Genomic DNA, 24,888 nt, shown 5'->3' with positions numbered 1-24,888 from the left:
ACCAGTGTACAAGAAAGATATAGTGGAGCTGGAGAGGGTTCAAAGACGGGCAACCAGAATAATAAGGGGAATGGAAGGACTACAGTACCCAGAAAGATTATCAGAATTAGGGTTATTTAGTTTGGAAAAAAGATGGCTTAGGGGGACTTAATAACTGTATAAATATATAAGGGGGCAGTACAGAGATCACTCCCAGGACCTATTTATACCCAGGACTGTATCTATAACAAGGGGACATCCTCTATGGCTGGAGGAAAGAAGGTTTCTACACCAGCACAGACAGGGGTTCTTTACAGTAAGAGCGGTGAGACTATGGAACTCTCTGCCAGAGGAAGTGGTAATGGTAAACTCAATAAAAGAGTTTAAAAGGAGCCTGGACGTGTTTCTTGAAAGCAATAATATTACAAGTGGATATTAGATTAATAGGGACAGAACGTTGATCCAGGGATTTTTTCTGATTGCCATATTTGGAGTCGGGAAGGAATTTTCCCCCTGGTATGGGGCAATTGGCATCTGCTTCATAAGGGTTTTTTGCCTTCCTCTGGATCAACACAGTAGGGACACAATATGTCTATAGGTTGAATTGGTTGGACTTTGGTCTTTTTGAGTCAAAGCCCCATAGAAGGACTTCATCAGAATAGTTGAAAACGAGGTTTGGATGAAGGCAGTACCTCCAGAAAATTAGATGATGCACAAAAGGTATTTTACTGTTAAACCATCGACGCAACATATAGTACAACTTATTTGTAGTATATGATCTAGTTGGAGGGCTTGGATTGGTTATGTTCTCGTTGGCTGTCATCGTGCCACTGTAAGAATTTTAATGTGCATTCTTCTAAAATGAAAAAAAAAACATACTTGTCTAGCACAGAAATTAGAGGCATGCTGCAAAAACCTTGGGCTGGTTTTATTCCTCTATGATCTCTAATTACTTGTCACTGATTAGCTGATTATCAATCAATGGAAATATATATTGTGATTGCTTGACTGCTTAAGCAGCCAACTGTGGGCAGAAAAGTGCCGCACGTTGAACTCAATGGGAATAGTTTCATACCTGGGAACGCTCTGGGTCAACACCCGAATCACCTCCCCCTTCCCTGAAGCTGCCAGTATTCCACCTCTGCCCAGGTCGCTATTGTATTCTTTGGGTAAGATGGTAAACATGGGCGGTTCCCTGACTTTTGACCAAAACCGGATGAATATCAGATCTTGGTGAAAAGATTTGCCATGAAGGTCTCTATCCTGTAAATCCTGACCCGACAGAGTAACACACCACACATAAAACCCCTTACCAAAATGCAGGATGAATCTGTGTAATCTGACTGTAGAATGGACAGGCTGGTTCGGTAACAGGAGAGCATGGAATAAGCCAAATTGGAAAAAAAGGAGCGAGGTCAAACAGTCCGGGTCACAACGGGTTAACTAGAGCAGCAGAACTAAACACGTCTTACACCAACCAAAGGTAATGTAATAGTGAAAGTCCCATGTTTAAATAGGAAACAGGGGCCAGAGAACAAAGCACAGGAGGTCAGGCGAGGTCATTCGAGGTCACAATTCCGCATCACTCCAGTAAGCACATAGACGCAACATCACATGACCATGCATTCCCCGACGGGAGCATGGTCTGCCACACAGTCGTCAAAGCTGCTTCATGCCGGTAGAGATTGCAGCCGTCGGAGCAGCTTGCAGAGAGCGGGACGTTGTGGGATGCAAAGCCAGGTGAGCCCTAACAGTCTGGTAATTAGCGAAACATGGCACTCTGTACCAGCGGGAAGTAGTAGTCCCAACTAAATCCTTGTACCCACCTCCCCAAGAACAGAATCCCTTCCATATAGTCTGTAGGGGGAGCCAAGTTCACAGAGGCTTCTGTTCAAATTCTTTATCTATAAGGCATTGAACGTCAATGTAATAACAAAGATAACAAACATAATATTTGACAACATATCAGAACCATCGTCCCATCTAGTCTGCTCATTTTTCCTGATTTAGAGCCTTAGATTTAGGATAGTTTTATGTCAATTACATGCATGTTTAAATTCCATTACATCTGTAGCCTCTACCATGTCTGATGGTATGCCATTCCATTTAGCTATCACTCTCTCAGTAAAGTAACACTTTGTTACATTTACTGCTGAATCTGTTTTATACTATGACATCTTGTTCAGACATTTGTCCTCCTTTGAAATAAACTTCCCTTCTGTACTGGTTGTGGTTTCTATCACATCCCCTATTTCTCTCCTTTCCTCCAAACTATACATATTGAGCTCCCTTTGTCTTTCGTGATAATTTTTATCCTACAACCCATTTACTACTTTGGTAGCCCTCCTCTGAACGCTCACTAAAATGTCAATATCCTTCTGGAGATGGGGTTTCCAGAACTGTACACAATACTCTAGGTGTAGTCTTACCAGAGATCCGTAAAGAAACAGAACCACCTCCCTCGTACTGCTACTAATGCCTCTAGGTATATAACTTATACAACTTATACCAGGGCTTGACAAATTTGTTGTGAATCTAGGCGCAAGCTAAAAAAGTTAGGAGCCAGGATTTTTTTTAAACTAACAGTTGGTCAGGAGTGATCGGATCATCATCAGTCCACTTACTAAACTCACAGAATTTGACCTGGAACCACCCTGGACTTTCAGGTCAGTGCTGTTTTTTTTTTATTATTATTATTATTTTGTTTTTTTAACTCTTTCAATGCTGATGTTCCATTGGAGCACAGCATTGATAGCATTGATATTTAGTCCCCAGGTAAGCTTGTGGGGACAAATGTTAACCCCTGCAATGCCATGAATGTGTCATACACAATTGTGGCATTGAAGGGGTTAATGCTGAACTGTCGCTCTCATGGAGTGATCAGGCAGCAGTGGAGGGTTGGGGCTGGTCTCCACACTCATGTGGAGACCGAAGAACCCTCTCCCCTGTCCCTGAAGCTGCCTCTGGCAGCTGGGACGCAATTGCTCGTCTATAGACCAGCCATTGCAGGGAGAGTCTCTTTGATGACTGCTGTAGGCTTCCATGCCTACAGGAGTCATCAAAGGGCTTGTGGGGGCTTGTTTTTGCTGTTGCTGGTCTGCCTGGGCTTCCAGGCAGACCACCAGCAGCAGAGCCCCGTAGAAAACGGAAATTAACCCCTAAAATCGCGGCATTGAAGGGGTTAACGCTGCACTGTCGCTCTCATGGAGCAGGGGGGTGTTGTGTCAGGGACCACAAGTGTGGGGACCCAATCAACACACAACCCCCTTCCCTGAAGCTGCCTGTGGCAGCTGAAAATACGATTGCTGGTTTTCCTGCAACCGCGTTTTCAGCCTACAGAATCACTCCGTGGGAGTGATCTCAGGGTCGGGGGCAGGCTCGGAGTGGCTGTGCTGGTCTGCCCAGACTCAATTTTTTGTGGATGTAAGAGGCTGACAAACACCTAGGCGCCTGGGATTTGTCGAGCCCTGACTTATACAACACTTTATTGCATTGCCTTCTTACCTGTAGGTCTCCAGAACTAATAGTCCTCCTCTTCTTTTTGCCTCTGACAGAACAGCGTCTCCAATAATATATTCTGTCGTGTTATTTTCATTTCCCAAGTGCATTATTTTACATTTAAAAGATTAAAAATTAAAAAAGTGCAACAGTCACACTCTCGATTATTCTTCTAATTTAAGCTGTGGTGTCTACTTCCTGTCATACACCATTCCCTACCCCTTCTTATTCATGCTGATTGCTCAGAGTTTTCTGTTGTGAAATGCCCGCTACCAACCCCGGTTTGCTTACTGGACTACGCTACCTGCCTTTGGCCCCTATTCTGAATTAACAACTACTGACGTCTCTTTGCTTAACCCCTTAAGGACCAGGCTGTTTTTTAGGTTTTGTACCCCTTTGGTAGGCTAGATGGGGAAAGGACCAGGGAGATTAGTAAACGAAGACGAAGATTCTTCGTGTTGTGTGTCTTCGTCTTCGTATACGTTTTGCCGCCGCCATGTTCGTATGTTCGGTATTTGGGCTGAACAACAAAAACGCACCCTTCGTGTTGGTTTTCATGTTCACCCGAAAACGAATGCACAAGTCTAATATTAACCATTCAAATAAGCCACAGTGACCAAAGGACATATAATGAATTCTGCTGAGATCCTTATCAATACCTGCCATAGTAACCCCCTGAGGCTGAGGACACATGGGGTAGATTTGGGTTTGGGAGGGGGGCACTGATTGATTCCTGAAGAGACTCCTTGCCTGTCTGCCCAGTCCTCTCTTATGTCTTAAGGACCGGAGTTTTTTTCCAGCTGTAACTGTTGCCAGCTACAAAGTGGACTATTCCCGGGACGTTTTCGGTAGGGCTGCAACTAACGATTATTTTAATAATCGATTAGTTGGCCGATTATTTTGTCGATTAATCGATTAATCGGATAAAAAAAATGAATGTAAATTTTTCATTTATTTAAAATAATTTACTAAACAAATGATGTTAAATACAAACAGCAGAATAAAAAAACTTTGATAATACATTTCTTGTCTTTATTTCCCAACCAGCCCCCCAATATATGCACATTTGAGCCCAGGCTTGCTACGCTGCCTCCCAGACATGCCATGCTGCCCCCCCACATATGCCACACTGCCTACCACAGCACTCCACGCTGCCTCCCACATATACCACACCACGCTGCCTCCCACATATGCCACTCCACGCTGCCTCCCACATATGCCACTCCACGCTGCCTCCCACATCTGCCACGCCACGCTGCCTCCCACATCTGCCACTCCACTCTACCCCCCACATGCCACTGTGCCTGATACGCCTTATACCCCCTGAAACACCACTCCATCCTCCCCAGACATGCCACCCTGCCCTCCCCACATATGCCACGCCATGCTGCCTCCCACATCTGCCACTCCACAATGCCTCCCACATATGCCACGCTGCCTCCATCTGCCACTCCACGCTGCCTCCCACATCTGCCACTCCACGCTGCCTCCCACATCTGCCACTGTGCCTGATACGCCTTATATCCCCTGATACCCCACTCCATCCTCCCCAGACATGCCACCCTGCCTCCCAGACATGCCACTTCTCTACCGCCAGATATGCCACTCTACCCCCAGATCTGCCTTATACACCCTGATACACCACTCCGTCCTCCCCAGACATGCCACACTGCCCTCCCCACATATGCCTTATATACTGTATATGCCTTATACCCCCAGATATGTCACTTCACTGCCCCCAGGATTTAGATTCCCCTAAATTAACCCTAAACTCCCCATTACCATAACTGCCCCTAAATTAACCCTTAACACCCCCTTAACCACAGCATCCCCTAAATTAACCCTAAAGACCCCATCAACCACAGCATCCCCTAAATTAACCCTAAACACACTATTAACCACAACTGCCTCAAATTAACCCCAAACACCCCATTAACCACAGAAAGATATAAAAAGATATAAAGATATAGAAAGATATAAATGGGGTTAAACTTTTTTTTGCAGCCCTAGGTCTGTGACAAATATGTTGGGTCCTATGTGAGATCACAAGGAGGAAATGTCCAGCAAGCATGTCAGAAGGGTATCTATTGGGCATTTAATGATTCTCAGTGTAAATGGCCTAATTCCTGTGAATGTGCAAGCAGTGGCACTGCCTCTGTGTTTTCATAAGGGAGGGCAATCTGGGAAGGAGCAATGACACAATAAGACAATTACCCAAAGAGGCACAGAGCTGAGCTATTAAAATCAGGGTTTTAAAGAAGGTTTTCATATTCCTGTCTATACTTGCTTTGGGTAAATAATTTAAATAAGGATGTTAACCCCTTCATTTCCAGGGGGTTTGGTACCTTACATCACAGAGCATTTACCATTTCTACCACCATCCCCTCATTAGAGATACACTCCACATACATACTTTTTTATGTCCTAGAGGGCCACGTCCATCTTTTGCATATCCCTTACATCCATCCCTTACATAATACACTGTGACGAAATGCCCTGGTACCCCGGTTGTGTACCTCCATCAGAACCTTGCTTCCTCGCTTTCGAAAGAGTTGAGGTCACCCAAACCACTAGTCGAGACTTAGTGTAGGATGAATAACAAGAATAGCACGCAGAGCAGAGATTCAATTTCTACAAAAATTGGACCAGTTTAATTGATCCCTCAGAGTAAGGAAGGTAATATGGCACCAGCAGTAGTAGCAGGGCACTTGGAGTAGGTTGAAACTGGCACAAATCCAGCCCCACTCTACAGGAAACTGAATTCCACCCAAAATTAGAAAAATATTTATCCCTCAGAGTAAGGAAGTAAATTGAGCTTCAGCAGCAGAGGCAGAGCAGGGCACAGGGCAGGCACCGGTAGACAGAACATATTAGAAAGAACAGGAATTGATCTACCAGAGTAGAGCATTGGGCATTAAGGCACATGCAGACAGACAAATCCCCCTCCAATATTAGAAAAAATAAGGCACTGGGCCTGGGCAAGCACACACTGGCAGATGATAGACACATGCAGCACCTTGGAACTTGACTTTACCCAATATTACACAAATTACAATAACTGATCACCCAGAGTAAGGATGGTGAAAGACAGTACAGCAGCACTAATAGTAGGGCAATGGGCCTAGGCAGGCATATGTAGATGACAGGCACATTATATATTAGATATATTATAATGCCAATGTACCAATATTTATCAATGAAAAATAATATGTGATATACCGTATTTGCTCGATTATAAGACGAGGTTTTTTTCAGAGCAAATGCTGTGAAAAATACCCCTCGTCTTCTAATCGGGGTCGTCTTCTAATCAGACCTCAAATAGAGGTCTGATTAGGAGACTAAGATCCAGATCCCCCGCACCGCTGCAGGGGACCTGGATCCTCCTGTCTCACCCGACCCCCCCCCATCATACACACTTACCGGTGCTTCCTGCTGTGTTGCCGGGGCAGCGGGTTGACGTCTACGCGATCTGCGTAGACAACGTCCGCTGCAGCCGGAAGGAGGTGTGGCTAGCAGCGGGGGTTGTCTGCGTCCGTCGCATAGACCTTCCCCGATTGTCAGAGATCAGAGTTCCCCGCTCCGGTGCGGGGAACTCTGATCTCTGACAGCCGGGGAAAGTATACGCGACGGACGCATACAAACCCCCGCTGCTAGCCACACCTCCTTCCGGCTGCAGCAGAAGGCGACGTCAACCCGCTGCCCCGGCTGGAAGCACCGGTAAGAGAGGGGGGAGAGCGGGGGAAGGGGGGTGAGAGAGGGGGGGGGAGAGAGAGAGAGAGAGAGTGAGTGTGTGTGTGTGTTAGTTAAATGGGGGTATAGGGTGTGTGTGTGTGTGTTAAATGGGGGCATAGGGCATTTCTGGAGTGGCGTTAAGGGGGGCATTTAATAGAGCACTCTGCCTCCTGAAATGCCTTATACCTCCCTATATGCCACTCTGCCCCATAATATGCCTTTTAACCCCCTAAATGGCAGAGTGGCATATAGGGGTATAAGGCATTTCTGGAGGCAGAGTACTCTATACAATGCCTTTTAACTCCCTTAATGCCACTCTGCCTCCTGAAATGCCTTATACCTCCCTATATGCCACTCTGCCCCATAATATGCATTTTAACCCCCTAAATGCCAGAATGGGATATAGGGGTATAAGGCATTTCTGGAGGCAGAGTGGCACATAGGGGGTCAAAAGGCATACCATGGGGCACAGTGGCATATAGAGGGTTAAAAGGCATATCATGGGCCACTGTGCCATATTGGAGTGTCAAGCCTCGGGGCAGATGTGCGTAACTGGGGGACAGGTTGGAAAATACAAGAAATAAAAACAAAAAAAATCTTTTTCTCAATCATAGCTTTTATTAAAAAAAATAGTTTACATGAATTAACATTTACTGGTAAAACTTTTTTCCTTTGGGGTCGTCTTATATTCAGGCTTTTTCTTTTTTTCCTAAGTTAATATTCAGATTTTGGGGGGTCGTCTTATAATCAGGGTCGTCTTATAATCGAGCAAATACGGTAATAGAAAGAACATTTTTTAAAAATGTACTTGCCGACAAATTAGAGGTTTGGCTGGTAAGGGTCAGTCTTAAATTTTAAACAAAACAACTACTAGTTTTGTCACCAATATTTGTCAATGAAGATAAAGAATAATATATGATAAGATAGAAATATAATACAAAACACTCTGTGTTTTGCCCTAAAATAAATTGGTAAGAAATATCTGATGCAGACCCTATAACTGGTATATAAATTAAATACTTACACTACAGTAGTACACTACAGCTTCTCCAATGCACCCCACACCAGTAACTTTTCTGCGCTAAAATAAACTTTTATTTTATGAATTAACTTGCATCAATCACAGCCTCTGCTAAGCTCACTGTCATTGTCTCACAACTCTCATCAATCTGCAACTGCAAAAACTCCCACAGTTTTTTTGACCCATCAGCATACCTGGGAACTCTCCAGGTTTGACCCAGAGATTGCCAGGTGAAGCACCGCTTCTCCGGTTAGAGACTTGAATCCTACGGGGGAGAAATCCATCTTTGATCACTTTCTAAACCCGTGTTGCCGTGTTGCCAATGGGATGTATTTCCATGATGTGCCTGGCACGTCAACTGTCGTAAAGAGGTTAATGTTCTTAGGCGTTTCGTGTATTTATGTTTGAAGCATAGTGTACCTCTGCAATGTACTCTCCCAGCAGGACAGGACACAGCAGGTTCAAAATAAAGTCAGTTTTATTTCACTCTGCAGTCACATAAACACAATCTCATAATAGCAAAGGCTCACAGCTTGGTAAGGACAAATATACTTTAGAAGTAGGTAATAAAGGAGCTAAAGTTTATTTTGGATTTGAGAAAGAAAGGATTGTCAAGCTCATTGATTGAAAGGTATTTGTTAGGGATTTCCTTTTTGTTAATATTGGCAGATATGGTTTAAAGGTTTATGGTGGTGCCCCCAGAAAGTTGGACACAAGAAATCTATTTCGTTTGAGACAGGTGGTTCAAGGTTGCAGGTTGGAGACGTGGTTTGTGATAAGAAATTACTTTTATTCATAAGATCTTCAAAAACAGATAAGAAGGGAAAAGTTTGCTGGATGGAGCTGAGGGATTAAAGCAGAAGAATCATTTAATTCTTTAATTAAATTGAATGTTACAGGAATTGATTCATAGGTCTGGTAAAAAAAAATGTTTCATTACAATGGGTTTAGGTAAAGAGAATTATTCAACTCATTCATTGCAAATTAGGGCAGAAATTGAAGCTACCCTATTCGGTTGGACAGGTCAGTAATCAAAAATTTATGAACATTAGAATCAAGATTCATATCAGGCTGAACCTGCTATAGGTAGTTAACTATACTTTTTTAGGTCTACATTCTAAAGTATTGTGGATTGTTGGTCATACATTCATCTTCTGGACACAAATGTGGGCCGCCAGACCTTAATGTGCGGCCCGCGTAAGATCTGCAGCCAGGGCAACCTGGATAGCAGGATCGCAAGGGCCCTGCTGCGTACCTGTGGGTTGCTTGCACACACTGTGCGAGCAGTGTCTTTTTACAGCACAAGGGAGCGGAACCCAGCAGAATTATGTGAATTACGTCACATTACATGACTGCTCCATTCCTGATTCCACTGTGCTGTACAAGAGAAGTTGCTCGCACAGAATGCGAACGCAGAGGGAAGAAGCCAACCCTGCTGAAGTCTGCGAGCGGCATCAAGAGAGGTGCAGGTAAGGGGGTGGGGGGATGTATGAATGAGTATGTGTGATTGAAGGAATTAATCTGTGAATGAACGAGTATATGAATGAGTGTGTATAATTTATGTATGATGTTAACAGCAATCACACTCCTATTATGCCCAGGCAACCAGTACATGCAGGAATCTGAGTATGCCTGAGATTGCTGTTAATTATATATATATATATATTTTAACATTGTTATTGATTTTTTTGTACAATTTTGGTGTGTTACTTTTATATAAAAGTGTATGTTTTTAATTTTTTTTCTAATTTTATTTTTAAAGATGTGTCGCGGGGTCATTTTCGGCTTCGGTCCAGAATTTTATTTTCAGTGCATTCCTAGAATAAATAGAACTAGTAGTCACTTCAGAGAACAAAACCTTTTTGGCCCAGAAATCAGTGAGAGGAAAAGTAAAGTTTTGTGTCATTTACTTTATTTCTGCATTTATTATTAGAGGCCATACTTTCTCCCAGTGAAAAATGAGTGTGGCCCACACACATATACATTTCTGATGAAGTGGCCCACTGCAGAAAAAACTTAGACACCCCTGTGTTAACGTGTTACAATGGCTGAATGATATAATGCACTGTAGGGGTAAATTAATTTATAGCTGTTCTTTAAGAGCTTATTTTGTATCTAAAGGAAAGGATTATACCACTGTTAATCTGGGTCAAAAGGCCGGATTGCAGAGCCTTGGAAAGGGTACATGGTAAATTGAATAGGGCCATGGAAAAAATTATATTAATGGGAGGTGGTATTAGTTTTACAGGTTTGGAAGGTGGCTGTGAAAGTCTGTATAGAATGATGGTATACACTTATCAAAAACTGGTTTGAAGCTGAAAAAGTATGGTCCAACAGGCCAGGGTTTGGTGGCACAGCGCCTCAAATGGTTGCTAAGAGAACCATTGTACAGCGCTGCGGAATATAATGGCACTATTTATAAATTGTTGGAGCTCTGGGTATGATCCAAGAGCTTTTATGTGTTGATGGTTTATGTTTCATTACATTTGTTTTTAGTGTGTCTTTGTAAAAAGTAATAAAAGTCATTATCCAGATTGGTGCCATGTGTTTTATTGCATATTATGTGAATGGGTTAGATTTTCCTTGCAACCATATACCTAGACAGCACAGTCTCCATAACACTCTGTACTCAGTGCCTTGCATCCTTAAGATATGGAGCTTCAGGTTATGACATCATATCCTGGTGCTCAGTAGTAAGATGTTAGTGGGCCTTGCCCAAGGCAGCATCTAATGTAAATATTGCTGCAGCATTTAAAAAATATGTAGTAGTGACAAAAAATTCTTGGTTCAGAGTAATATGAGGGCATGTATGGCATATTCTATCATTTTCCACAGTGGTGTTGCAAAGTGGGATGAACCGACCTATAGTTACAGGAACAGTCAAATCACCATTTTTTTACATAAATTACATGGATGGAGCACAGCATGGTTAATGATGCCCTCAGAACCTTTGTAGACCCCAAGAACTTAAAATCTTAGCATTGACAGCAGAACCATTCAGCCCATTCAGTCTACCATTTTTCATCTGCAATTGGAAACCTGGACCGCTCACACCTAAGCAATAATCATAGCCCCAGACTAACAAACCAGAAAGCTGGTTTGATTCACACTGCATAGCCCTTGGTCATCATTGCTGAATCCACCTGGATCGGCCCTGAGAAAGCCTTGCTGGAAATATAAACTATGGGGCAGCCAGTGCTGCTTTTCCAGATTACTTTTACAAATGTGTTCTAGTCTTGCTTTTTGTTACCCAGAAAACTGCCATTACCAAGTGTAACACACTATGTGAATATCAAACAGATGCATATTAAAGGGGAGACTGAAACAGATAATTCAAAATATCCAATAGACCAAAGTATGCCCATGTAACAACAGAGCAGTGGGTGGTGGAAGGACAAGTTTACCCACCCTTCAGAGAAAGGATAAAGCGGCAAAAGGGTAGGGTGTCTACTTTTCATGTTGATGCCGATCCTAGGGACATTGTTCTTTAACTGGGTACCTTAACTCTCACACTCACCACTCCTTTCACTTTCTGACTCACAGCAAGCAATTTCACTCCAGGGTACATATTTGAAAAATATTCCAAACTACTCACATTGACATATTTGTTTAGTGAAAGCATCTTATAATAGTAGCACATGTTGTAATGATCTAACATACCACTTTATAAGATCAAATGAAAAATTCTTATTGATGCTAATGAAGGTTGTTGCCTCAGCTAAAGCACATTATAGCCAATGGGATGCACTCCGTAGTGTGAGTACACTCACACGCCTAATTCAGTCACATGTAATTTAGCATATAAGTTTTCTTCTCGATCAATGTGTTGGTATTTATAGGGTTAAATTGAACTGGTATACTGTTTTTTAGCGTTGTTTATTTGTTTATTTCTTCTTAGGAATATGTTGTAGCTGGGATGCCTGATGATGTCATAATCACATAACTGGATGTTTTAAAAAAAACTGTTAGTGTTCATTATACTGTATGATCAGCTATTTGATTGAAATGTTTTAAAAAATTGAAAAACAGCCAAATTCTTGGGAATCTGTACACATTCAGGCTAAGCTAGTATCAGATCTTGATCGGATGCTCTTTAACAATTTGAATGACATGTTTCGTACAGTTGGGGCTCCTTATTTGGTATTAGAAGTATTCAGATTACACCTGGTGGGGGCTAAGGCCTGACTAGGTTATAAATATGAGGTCATTAATTGCAATCTTAATTTAGGGGCCCCCTGCTTATGTCCAAAATGTACATTGGCATAAAGTAACACTGTGAGTGTTGCGAGTGGTCTGTTGATTGAATCCTAACAATATAAAACATCTAAATGTATTTCAGATGCTACAAGTTTCCAATAAGTGTTCAAAACATCATGTAATTTTATTTTTTGTAGTTAATAAAAATATATATAAAAGGGAATGGAACTCCGTGTTGTAATGTTTTTTTTTCTTCAATTTTTATTTTATTGGTGCACCCTCCTGTATATCCATTTGTCAGCAAGCATAGTGCTTGATCACTATCCATGCTAAACTACAGGCAGTCCCAATACAGTGGTCAGGACTGGAGCATCAAATTTAGGATTATAGGCTACCATGCATAACGATGTCCCTGATGCCCACTGCTTTCAATTTAGGTGTTTAATTTGGAGGTACTGTATTTCTTGAAGTGCATTGTATTGTGTGTATACTGTAGGGTAAAAACAAAACTTAATTGGAGTGTAATCATAATCTTGCTTTGTCTAATATACTTGTATTATGATTATGTACTATGTTTGTCTATGGAGTCTAGAAAGCTTTCTCTAAATTTAAAGGCACTTTAATGCATATGATAGCTGTGTGGTCATTTGAAATTTTCATTATGTTTTTCTGCAGAATGCCCTCATATGCATTTGCCTCCTTCTCAGCTCTTTCTAATGCAGGAGATGAACACATTTGCCAGCATGTGATATACTTACCGCCAGTCAGCTCAAGAGCTGGCTCAGTGAACATAGCAGGTAGAGGCATTAATTCAGACTGCTACTTAAGAGACTTCTCTCATCAGAGTGTATATAGGTCTCTGTCTCATCTCACAAAAGCAGTTTCCTGACAGCTGCATGTTGATCATTGCAACAGCCAGAAAAATACTCCTGTTCACCATCCCAGTGCACCTCCTCCATGAACATGGTTTTTGGAGGAAGACAACACCGAAGTGTAATATTACACTGTAATTGTAAAGGTCACAACCCCTAAAATACACTGATCCCAAAATCATATTTGTTACTGCTATCATCTCGTTACAGTTTGCCCACTTCATTGTGTAATATTTGAAATGATGGAGTTCCACATTTTATGCAAACATGGGACACTATAGGAAAGACAAATTCCTACTACTACTTGACACATCAAATGGTTAAAAATAAAGAATTGACACATAAGAAGCCAGCCGCATCATAGCAGGTACACATTAGCTGTACTGTCATCTGGAGCTGGCAATCATCTTGATAAGGGTATAAAACACTGACAACACTATTAACTCATATACTCTTGTGATGAACAAAAGCACCAGTTAGCTCACCAAGCTCATTGTACTATCCGCCTAAGATTTTTTTTTCATACAGAGCGGATGTACTAGGAAGTACTTATTTCTTGTGATTTAAAGATAAGCAAGCTATGCAACAAAGTATCATAAACTGTAAGCAGAGTGCTGGGTTATATAGCAAGGGCATTAGTAGCAGAAAGGTGGTGGATTCGCATTATAGATCTCTGGTCAGATCTCACCTAGCATATTGTGAACAGTTCTTGAGACCCCATGTAAATAAGGAGGTAATAACCTAAAACAAGAGGGCCTGAGGCTTAGATGCAGTATAAGGAAATGTTACTTTACTGAGAGGGTGGTAGATAAGGTGGTAGATAAGTGGAATAGTCTCATAGACTCACCACTTCTGCTAATACAGTGAGGGAAGTTAAGCATGCATGAGATGGGCATACGACTATCCTGAATCTAAGATGAGCCCAATGACTGATTAAGGTCTGAGTTTGGCATCTGGAAAAATAGGCAAACAGCATGGGCCAAATGGTTTTTAACTACCGTAAAATTCTATGTATGCATAATCAGAACATTACATATAAATAGTTTCCACCTAGGAAGACTACCTAGGAAGCCTTTTCTGCTTCAAATTTAAATAATGTCCTGGTGTTCTGGAAAATGTGCTTTTTTATCACATTAGTATTTAATTGTGTACCCTCTGCACTCTATATTTCCTTGTATGCATATCATAGAATATATATTTTATCTTTTTTTCACAGAAAAACACCTTGCCCATATACAAAACAGACTATTTACATGAGGTATGGAACACATGTTTTAAAGGGGGACCCCTGTATAATAACATGCATGTATTCTATGCATGTATTACTTTATGTGGTATGTAACATATACCATGCTTTAAAAGGTAATATGTACCTGATTGCAAGATCACCCAAACAGGACAAAAAAAAACACAATTCACTCTTACCTGTATCTTAAAATAATGGGTATCCAGAGTCAAACTGTTATGGTCTGGTGCGGTCAGTTGCCAGATCGAGCAACCCTAAAATATAGTCCACCCTTGAAAGGTCCAGAATACAACCTGAATTTGGGGAGCTGGGCACAGCTATGGGCGCCCCTAACCAAGGCAAAGGTGAAATCGAAGCCTACAGCAGTGTCGGGTGTCTAGCAGATGGTAGCTGCCTCTCTTTCTATTTTTGTAGCTGGCTGTGTCTGGGTCAGCTTCACTCTCTCACTGCTTAGACCCTTAAAAACGATGTACTTAGTGTATCCACACTAAAGCAGAGAAGCCAAGTCCCTGTGAACACAGTGGAGAGTGTGGTAGTGATAAAACGGGTAGTTTGGAGGGGAGGGGGTCATACCCAGAAATAACTTATGGCATTAAGGCCTAAGAATTTATACCATAAATTCCACAGGCAAATTCTCATCTGCCTTCTCTTACCAAAGGGAAAGTCCGGGGACTTAGAGGCGGGGCACAAGTATTTGACTATTCTCTAGATTACTATTTTCTGGGCACGCTGAAACCAATAGCATCTAATCACATACGATCATCATAACACTGTTCCTTCTAAACTAAGCACATTAAAACAGAAACAGAAAGAAGAGGGAAGCATTGTAGCATGCTAGACTTTAACTACTTCAATGCTGGAAAGCTGATCTTTGTACATTAATGATATGAGACGTCCAGATTAAATCAAATATAACAATTTAACTAATCTGTTAAATATTTCTTCAGCTAAAAATAGTTAAAAACAAAAACAACACGCAAATCAATATTAATTAGCCACTAACCAGATATTTACCTTTCACTGGGAATACATTTCCCTGGTTTCAAGATTATAATTGAACTTTCAAGAAAATTTGCTGGAATTCTTATATATATATATATATAGATATATATATTTACTCATAAGCAGCATTTAGCATATTATATTGTGCCCCCATGATTACTGAATGATAAGCAATGTGTCTCCTTCTCTTTCTCCCCAGGAATGTGTGAGCATGGTGAGACTTATTTTTAACAGAGCCTGGAGAGAAGCACATGGAGAGACTAAAGAGAAGGCTGATGTCACCAAAGGATGAATAGTTTGCTAAATCAGGAGGTGCTTGACAGGCTGAGTGATGCAACAAGTGGTATGGGGATAAGAGTTTGTTTACACTGAACTGGATCACTGTGCCCAGCCCTGAGTCTTGAACAAAGGAGTGGCACACTTCACTGATCCATTGCATACAAATCTGATAGGCTAAAATAAAAAAAGGGCTTTACCTCTTTTCATAATGATCATGGCCTTAGCCACCATAGTTGGTCCTATGGTGAATCACAACTAAGGTATCTTTTTGTATTCTAAATATTCACAGGCTTATGGTGTTAAGAGAGAAAAACAAAATTTACACATTGTTTTAAGTGGTGCAGATGATATGGAGAAAATGGTGGAAAAAAATAATGGAAAAGGGAAGAGGAACAATGGCAACAACATGGTCTTCATCAAAAAGTATCATGTTGGACTGGGTGGTTCCTAAAAAAGCAATAAATAGGGAACTCTATAAATATAACACAAATACTGCTCAAAATGAGAAATAAGGCGCTGTTTATAATTGCTGAAAAAACCAATATACCAGGTAGTTTAGATACATCAGGCTATTACACTGTTGTAAGAAAAGGATTATAAGCAGCAGATGCAATGTTATGGCCAGCATACAAACATGGATGATATTCTGTTTTCAAATGGGGTTTCCACAGTAAATACTCCAGGGCACACTTAACCAAAGAGAAAGAATTGTGGACCGAGAATTCAGCTTTCGCTTGGCTGAAAATGACTCCCCCACACCTTTAAAAAAAATCAAATAATATCCACACTTTTATTACAAGTAACACACCAAAATTGGACAACAAAATTCAATAACTATATATATATATATATATATATATATATATATATATATATATATTGTAATATAGGTCAGGGATCGCCCCTCGCTGAGGTCAAGGGACAAGTGCCCGTCTTCATTCAAACCAGGCAAACAGCAGTAAGTTCGTGCAATCTGACACAGGGTCAGGTTTCTTAGAAAGGTTGGAAAGGCAAAAGAAATATAACACAGCAACAAAAGAAATACCTTGCTTGTCCGGCACTTACTATACAAGGGATGTCCCTCACTACCAGCTGGAGAGCTTCTCTCTGCCAACAATACATCCAGCAACCTTTACTCACATGTCTCTCCCACAGACAGGCTTTCTGTGTCCTCAGCCAGAGAGCTATCTGCCCTCCTGGCTTCCCTTTTATATCCGCCCTCTCATTCACCTAAATTAATCACCTAGCAGGTGGAAGACTCTGGTGTTACTTCACATAGGAAAGGAATCTAGGAGAAACATACCTCCCTTCCACCACCAATCCTACATGAATGTCACAATATATATATATATATAATTATTAACAGCAACCACACAACCCAGACCCGGGCATACCCAGATTCCAGCATGTACTGGCTGACTTAGCATGATAGGATTGTGATCGCTAACAGCAATCACACTCCTATCATGCCCAAGTTCTAGCATGTACTGGATGCCTGGGCATGATAGGAGTGTGATTGCTGTTAGCAATCATATATATATTAATATTGTTATTGAATTTTTCTGTCCAATTTTGGTGTGTTACTTTTATTAAGTGTGGTTGATACTAAAATTGGACAAAAAATCAATAACAAAATTATATATAAATGATTGCTAACAGCAATCACACTCCTATCATGCCCAGACAGCCCGTACATGCTGGAACCTGGGCATGATAGGAGTGTGATTACAGTCTCCCTATGCCATGTTATCCCCCCCACACACACTTACACATCCATGCTATCACACACACAGACTCATTCACAAACATTAATTCACTCATTCGTATACTCATTCACAGATACTAATCATTCACAGATACTCATATTAATTCCCTTAATCACGCATTCTTGCTCATATACCCTCCCCCAATCCCTTACCTGCAGAGCTCTCACTCATAGACTCCCGCAGGGGCCCTGCTGCTTCCCTCTGTGTTGCTCGCACTCTGTGCGAACAACTTCACTTTGCCCCCCAGGGGAAGCAGGAACAGAGTCATGTAACGTGCATTCATGTGACTCCGATGAGTTCCTGCTTCCCCTTGCCGGTACAAGAGACGCTGCTCGTAAGCAGCAGGGCCCCTGCAGACAATTATTTTCGGCTGTTTTAGGCATTTTGCCGATAATGCCCTTTTCACCCAATATATTTCGGCCACCGATATATCGGTGCATCCCTTATTTTACACCAAAGAGTCTGGCTTTCTTTCTATGGCCCAATCTCACAGTTGAAGTGGTGGATAGGACCAAGGACCGGAACGTGAATTGGGTTGCAGAAAGCTTGCCTTCCAAGATGTTTGAGGGACAATGTACTTTCTTAAGTCAAGCTGCAGGACAAGGTAACATCCTAGTTTTTACCCAGTATGCCATGACCAGGGGAATAAAAAGGAGTGCAGCCAATGCAAGGCATCAGGGCCCGCACTTACCAAGGGACCCATTGAGGGAGATCATAGGATCTCAGTTCAGGGGTACAACTGAATGCACAACAGAATACACTCTTCCATCTTCCCCACAACAACTGAAGCCTAAGCAAACCTCCATACTTTGCTGAAAGCCCTCAAATCCTGCAATACACTCCTCCATCTTCCCCACAACAACTAAAGCCTAAGCAAACCTCCATACTTTGCTGAAAGCCCTCAAATCCTGCAATACACTCCTCCATCTTCCCCACAACAACTGAATCCTAAGTAAACCTCCATACTTTGCTGAAAGCCCTCAAATCCTGCAATACACTCCTCCATCTTCCCCACAACAACTGAAGCCTAAGCAAACAATACAGAAAACAAATAACAGATAATTATGGAGATCTCTTGGTCCAGTCTGTATACCTTTCAGCAAAGTATGGAGGTTTGCTTAGGCTTCAGTTGTTGTTGTGGGGAAGGTGGAGTAGTGTATTGCAGGATTTGAGGGCTTTCAGCAAAGTATGGAGATACGGCGGCCCGCATTTGGTTCTCTCGTTTTCTTTTCAGTTCTTGTTTCCAGTTCTGGTTTGTTTCTCCTCTGGCCTCTCTGTCGCGGTAGACTCTTCCCCTACACTGTGATGCCTCAATATTGTCGGGTCTGTATTGCCCATCTGGTGTAGTGTGTGTCTTTCCTACCCTATCCCCCACTTCTCACTGCTCCCTACTGTCACAACTTACCTCTCCGGAGAATCCTTGTCAGGGCGCCGTTCCTCACCTTTGCGGCATAGCAGCAAAACTAGTGTAGCTGCTTCTAGCCACATGTCTCCTAGCAACCTGCGTGTGAGTCATAGGAGGGGGCGTGCCCAGGCTGGGAGATGACTGGGGGTGTTGCTGCCTGAGCAATCTCCTGTGCAGTTCCGGGGGCGTGGCTTGGTGTGGCTCCTAATTTAAAAAGCCTGCTGGTCTGCTGCACTTTACCCTTGTGTGGTCTTTGAGTCTGACGTGCTGCCATCTACTCCTCAGAGACTGCCTTTATTATTTTGCCTATACCCTGTCCTCTGGCTGCTCAATATCTCTTCGGCCCTGGGTGTTCCCTTTGGGCCTTCCCATTCGGTATCTCCCAGGGTGAAGTTGCGGTTCTTCAAGTTTCGGGGTATAGGTACGTGACACCTACCCTTCCTGCTCCCTCTCCTTTCCTGCATCCCCCCCCCTCCCTTGGCCCTACGTCCTTCTCTCCTTCCCACTTCTCCATCCCTTCTCCCCCTCCACTCCTCCCTTTTTTTTTTTTCCCCTCCCTCGTCTTTACCCCCCCCTGGCGCTTTCTCTTACTTTCTTTGCTCCACCCTCCTCTAATCCACGTCCTCGCCGGCGCAAAGTGCGCTCCTTCTGCTCTCCATCAATGCCCACGGCCTTAACACCCCCGAGAAGCGATCCTCCCTATTGCGAGACCTGAGGAGGGGGCGTGTGGACGTTGCTTTCGTCCAGGAAACCCACTTTCACTGGCCACGGGCCCCCAAGCTTTCGTGCAGATCATATCCTTCTGGCTTCTTTAGCAATAACCCGGTGGCCAAGACCAAGGGTGTGGCGATTCTTTTCTCCGCCTGTGTTCCTTTCCAGGTTTTGGACACGAGGGCCGATCCGGAGGGACGATTCTTGCTGGTCAAAGGAACGATTCTTGACCACACATACACATTTGCTAATGTCTATCTCCCCAATCGAGGGAAACATACTGTTCTGCGTGCCGCCCTCCAAGAGCTCGCCGGCTTTCAGTCTGGGATCCTGGTGCTGGGTGGGGATTTTAATGTTGCTTTGTATCCAGCATTTGACACTTCTGCGGGCACCGCACGGACTCCCCGCCACGTTCTGCGGAGGATCATCTCTCTCCTCATGGGACATAAGCTGGTGGATTGCTGGAGGGCGCTTCACCCCACCGACAGGGACTATACCTTCTACTCCACGCCCCATGGTTCATATTCCCCCATTGATTATCTTTTTCTTCCTTGCCATTTTCCCCCACTTTTGCGTCGCTCCTCTATTGGAACGGTGACCTGGTCGGATCATGCCCCAGTCTCTATCTCACTAGCCTCCTTAAACGAGTCCCTCCTGTCAGACGACTTGTCTCGCACCGAGATTTCCCAGGTCCTACAACACTATTTTGAGGAAAACCTCCCAACGGAGACTCCTGCGCTGACTGTTTGAGAAGCCCACAAATGTGTCCTTCGGGGACATCTTATCAGTGTTTGCTCTCGGCGCGTTGTTTTACGAGCATGGGGATAAACCCGGCAAGTATTTAGCTAGGGCCTTACGCGCAGTCCGGAAGCCTACATATATCACCAGGGTGCGCTCCTCCGATAACCGAACCCTCTCTCATCCTTCGGATATATCCCGCAGCTTCCAGAGTTACTATGAAGGCCTCTACAACCTTCGCCCAGGTCCTACTGACCCACCTTCCACTAGTGACTCGGCGGCCATTAAATCGTATCTGAATTCTACGTTACGGAAGAAGATCACCACAGAAGAGGCAGCTCTTCTTGACTCCCCAATCACTGTATCTGAGCTCGAGTTGGCACTCAAGTCCCCCCCCTCTGGCAAATGCCCTGGTCCAGATGGGCTTCCACTGCGTTATTACTCTGTGTTCAGAGACATTTTAGGCCCTCGCTTCATAGCTGCCTTTAACTCTATCCTAGAGGGGGGCCGCGTTCATGACCATACCCTATCAGCCTCCATCGCTCTGATCCCTGAGGAGGGCAAGGATCTCGAACTATGCAGCAGTTACCGTCCCATATCACTGTTGAACACGGATTTGAAACTGTTCGCTAAAATCATTGCCAACAGTATCAAACCTTTCATGTCCTCGTTAGTACATCCTGACCAGACTGGTTTTATCCCGGGCCGTGATGCCAGGGACAGCACTATCCGTGCTCTCACACTTATGCATTCTGCAAAACACACCTCTACCCCGACTATTCTCCTTTCCACTGATGCCGAAAAGGCCTTTGACAGGGTGCACTGGCCTTTTATGCTGTCCACCCTGGCCCGCATGGGTTTCGGCCCTGGTCTCCTGGCCTGGATTCTGTCTTTGTACTCCACACCCACGGCTCGCGTCCGGGTCAGCGGCTTTTTCTCTGACCCCTTTGCTATTCGCAATGGCACCCGTCAGGGTTGCCCATTGTCCCCGCTCCTCTTCGTGCTCTCCCTTGAGCCCTTCCTTCAAGCCGTCAGGATGAATTCGGATATCTGTGGTCTCCGGATGGGGACCACGCACCACAAGGTTTTGGGATACGCCGACGACCTTATGTTTGTTATCACCCGTCCACGGATCACCCTCTCCGTTCTCCTTTGGGAGTTCTCGACCTACAGCGCTCTCGCTAATTTCAAACTTAACGCCTCTAAATCAGAAATCCTAAATGTTAATCTGCCCCAGAAGGTGGCTCTTTCCTTGAGGGCTTCCTTCCCCTTTGCCTGGCGTAGCCCCAAAATAAAGTATCTTGGGACCTGGCTATCTCCTGATTTCTCCCAGCTTTTCCATTACAACTTTTCGCCTTTACTGGCGATTCTCCAGGCTGATTTGCTCTCATGGAAGAAATTGGCGATCTCCTAGACTGGCTGGATCAACACGATCAAAATGAACATTATGCCCCGTCTTCTGTATCTCTTCCAGACCCTTCCCGTCGCGATACCTCCCTCCGTTTTTGATACGCTACGGACTGTCTTCCTGCGTTTTGTGTGGGGTTCGCGGAACCCCCGTATTCGCTTTGCCACCCTGATTCTCTGTCACACACTGGGTAAGCAGGTTAGCGAGGGGCCTCGGTGCAGGGATAGCGTTGTCTGTTTGTACACCGCGATTCATGGTGCAAAGTAGACAGGCACAGCAGACAGAAGTGCGGGACTGGAACTGGCAAGGTTGATGCTGAAATAGAAGCCCACCGGCAGGGCACACGACTGGAAGCTCACTGGCAGAGCACAGGACTGGACATGCTGCTGGAAGCCCTCAGGCTGGGCACACGACAGGAAGCCCACTCGCAGGGCACACGACAAGAAGCCCACTTGCAGGGCACACGACAAGAAGCCCACTCGCAGGGCTGAAGGCAGGAGCAATCCAGAATCAGGTACAAAAGGAAGCCAGGAATAATTCAGGAACAGGACCAGGGCAAAACAGTCCTATTACTACAATGCCAAGGCCCAGTTTGCAGGAAGCTACAGCCCTTTATACTGCAGGGCAGCAGGTAACGAGGCCAGGTGGCAACAGTAGGAGGAGAGCAGAAACATAGGCAGAGCGGCCACTAGAGGCTGAACTAGGAACAGTCCAAAAACCTGAATGCACAATACAGGAGCCAGGAAACCAGGGCAGAATGTCACATTCTCCCTAAAGCTGCGGGTGGCCTAGCTCTGCCCTGCCCCCGCTCTTACTACAGAGCTTGCCACCTGCTCCGGGTCTTGGAGTGGTCCCACAGCCCTGCCCATAAGCAGTGGGTTTCTGTTGAGGCGACCTTGCTTGGCCTCCCCGTGAAGGGCTTATCCTGGCTCTCGATTACAACAGCTCGTAGGTTATCCCTACCTCATCCTTTCATCCGAGCCACCCTTGACGTCTGACACCAGATCGTTAGGAAGACACGGCTCTCTTCTGTCCCCTCTCCGCTGACCCCAGTTAGGGACAACCCTGATTTTCCCCCCGGGATGGGCGGCGACCTCTTCCCGGCTCGCGGCTCTACTGAGGGTTCGACGATCCGCTCCTTTCTGTCCGAAGGCGGTCTTAAGCCCTTAACTCAATTGACTGTCCGCTCGCCTACTTCCCTGATGGATAGGTTCCACTCCGCCCAGCTGTGCAGCTTTTTTCCGGTCCCAGCCTCGGAACCCTACTATGTTGAGCTGCACACAATTTGAGGACCTCTGCCTGGCTTCTTCGCTCCCGCCGCATGGAATCTCCAGGTTGTATGGCCACCTTCTTGAGGCCTTTCATGCGCTCCCGCCTTCGTTCATGGGGGTCTGGGAGTCGGAGCTTCAGACCACCTTCTCAGCTGACCAATGGGAGAAAATGTTCCTCCTTACTCATGGCTGTTCTAGGAGTAATGGGGACCGGGAAATGTCCTATAAACTGTTAGCCCGTTGGTACAGGCCCCCGAGCATAACTTCCACTTTCCGTCCCGATGTCCCCGACAGGTGTTGGAGATGTGATGCCACCCCTGGCTCCCTCCTTCATCTGTGGTGGCACTGCCCGCGCATTACCCCGTACTGGACTTCTATCCACTCGCAGATACAGCACTTTACGGACAGGACCATCACGTTCATCCTGGAATTCTTTCTCCTTCTCCATATGCCTTACTCTGAGCGTTAGTTCCGGAAGTCTGTGGTACGCCACCTCCTGACTGCAGCAAAGGCGCTTGTCCCCCTGCATTGGGGTAGCCCTGCTCCACCTTCTTTCCAGGAATGGGTCCTCCACGGATACGTATCTTTGAGGAATTGCACCTATTGGCGACTGAGCGATACAGATCTACCTGGTTCTATTGGCTGGAGTTCATATCTGGTCCTCTTATCCGCCCTCTCTTGGCTTAGACTCCTCCCCTCCCTAGAGTGCTTCTATCTCCTCTCTTCTTCTCTGTGTTTCTTCGCCCATCAACCCCCCCTTTTTTTTTTCCTTCCTTCTTCCTCTCTCTCCCTCCCCCTTTTTTCCCCGTCACCTTCCCTCCGCCATCTTCCCCTTCCTTTCCTTCATACGTCTGGTGCCCCATGTGCGCTAGGACTCCACTCCACTGTGGATTTCAGTTTGCTTACTGTGACAGAGACCTGTACTCAGACTATAGAGATCATCATTGCTGCTGAAAGCTCAATTGCTCAAGGGTTTAACCCTTTGTAATCACCCAAGCATTAGTTAAGACTTGGTACGGGGTGCAAAAACAGAACTCGGTTTATTGAGAACAGCCAGGCAGGGAGGAAAGGGAGTCCAGCCAACACAACAGGAAAACAGGGTCTAGGAACTCATAACCCTTGGGAAAGACAATGAACAGCACAATCAGATAAGTAGTACATTTCCATCAACTTGCAGATAGCCCGGCGCCTACATACAGTTCCCATAGCCAACAATGCCCACCTGAGAAAGAGTGATCCTGAAGGAGCAGGCGCAATCCTAGATAGCCATGAAGAGCCCAGAGTCCAAGAATGCTATGTTCCAAAAAGCAACTGGATCCGCCGTTGGGAACCTGAGTGACACCGCTGGGAATATCCCTGGGAAAGTAGCCGGGCCAGAGTTCCAAAGCCGTGGCTGGGTAAACCCAGGTTCTAAAGAGGGGTTTCCCAAATGAGCTCCCTCTCAGTAACCGATTGTGATCTACTACGAGTACAGCATAACCCCAAAAGAGCCACATAAGGCAATGGGTTTCTGTAGCAACTCAGTTCCAAAGTTCGCCGGTATCGTCGTGGTTTCTAGCTGCACCACAGTTCCATGGATTTGCCACTAGGTCCCAGTCAGGAGCAAGGCAGGGAGGAAAGGGAGTCCAGCCAACACAACAGGAAAGGCAATGAATATACTCACTGTGTGGGTAAAATACACATAAACAGGAACAGGGCCACGACACTCTCCCATGTCGTCCAGGGCAAAATTAGAGTGATGGCAACTAATTACAGAAAAGACA

The 24,888-nt window shown here is 44.5% G+C and overlaps 1 protein-coding gene across 2 annotated transcripts in view; it reads right to left on the bottom strand.

The window, feature by feature from the left end:
- C11H10orf71 (chromosome 11 C10orf71 homolog) overlaps positions 1 to 15,027 on the bottom strand; it is a 43,382-nt gene extending 28,355 nt beyond the window's left edge. Inside the window, exon 1 of one of the 2 annotated variants that reach the window (XM_053450458.1) lies at positions 14,725 to 15,027. The gene's annotated coding sequence lies outside the window, so the exon portion shown is untranslated. Of the gene's footprint in view, positions 1 to 13,185; positions 13,309 to 14,724 lie in introns of those variants that run through there. The other variant, XM_053450459.1, reaches the window with a different exon arrangement.
- Between the last annotated feature and the right edge of the window lie 9,861 nt (positions 15,028 to 24,888).

The sequence above is a fragment of the Spea bombifrons genome, chromosome 11 (assembly GCF_027358695.1).
Source record: "Spea bombifrons isolate aSpeBom1 chromosome 11, aSpeBom1.2.pri, whole genome shotgun sequence".
Lineage (NCBI taxonomy): Eukaryota > Metazoa > Chordata > Amphibia > Anura > Pelobatidae > Spea > Spea bombifrons.
Note: the sequence above shows the minus strand (reverse complement) of the source record. Positions and strands in the feature narration are given on the sequence as shown.